General features: G+C 67.4%; 1 protein-coding gene across 1 annotated transcript in view; it reads left to right on the plus strand.

The window, feature by feature from the left end:
* The window catches only part of GNA12 (guanine nucleotide binding protein (G protein) alpha 12), a 68,548-nt gene that overhangs the window by 8,587 nt on the left and 59,253 nt on the right, over positions 1-708 (plus strand). The gene's annotated exons all lie outside the window — the stretch shown is intronic.

Below are 708 nucleotides of genomic sequence, written 5' to 3' on the forward strand. Positions count from 1 at the left end.
CACAGGCACACACTCACACACAGACTCACACGCACACACTCACACAGACACACACTCACAGACAGGCACACACAGGCACACACTCACACACACACACGCACACACACACAGGCACACAGTCCCACACTCCAGCCGAGTGAGCCTTTGCCGGCCCCTCCCTCAGTGCCCCTCCCTGTCTGGCTGGTTCCACTCCCTTTAAACTCAGGGGGCAGAGGCCCCTCCGGCCTCCACAGCTGCTCACACACACCCCTGACCCGCTGCACCCCTGGGAACTGACGGAGGGAGACAGGGGGGCGGGGGACAGGGGGGCCGTCCCGTCAGTACCCGGGACGGCCGCCTGGGACACACGCACCCCCAGCAGCCGGGGGGCCTGAAATGAGGCCTCGTGCCTGTGACGAGGTTGGAGGGGCGGTGACTGTGGCACAGATCCTCCCAGGAGTCCTGGCACCGTCCCTCCTCCACGGCCCTGACCTCCAGGCCGCCCGCAGCAGCAATACCACCCCCACCACGTGGCTCCCAGCCGTGGCTCATGGTGGGGGTGGGGGGCTGATGGAGCCTAGACCCCACCGCAGGGCCCAGCACAGAGTGGGGGCCGGAGTTAGACGGAGGGAAGTGAGGAGGGCTTTGGGGGAGAGGGACACTGCCACTCGAGGGCACAGGGGGTGGGGGGAAGATCAGGACCGGCCCACAGGGAGATGCCGGACCGGG

This window comes from Myotis brandtii, unplaced genomic scaffold (genome assembly GCF_000412655.1).
Source record: "Myotis brandtii unplaced genomic scaffold, ASM41265v1 scaffold786, whole genome shotgun sequence".
Taxonomy (NCBI): domain Eukaryota; kingdom Metazoa; phylum Chordata; class Mammalia; order Chiroptera; family Vespertilionidae; genus Myotis; species Myotis brandtii.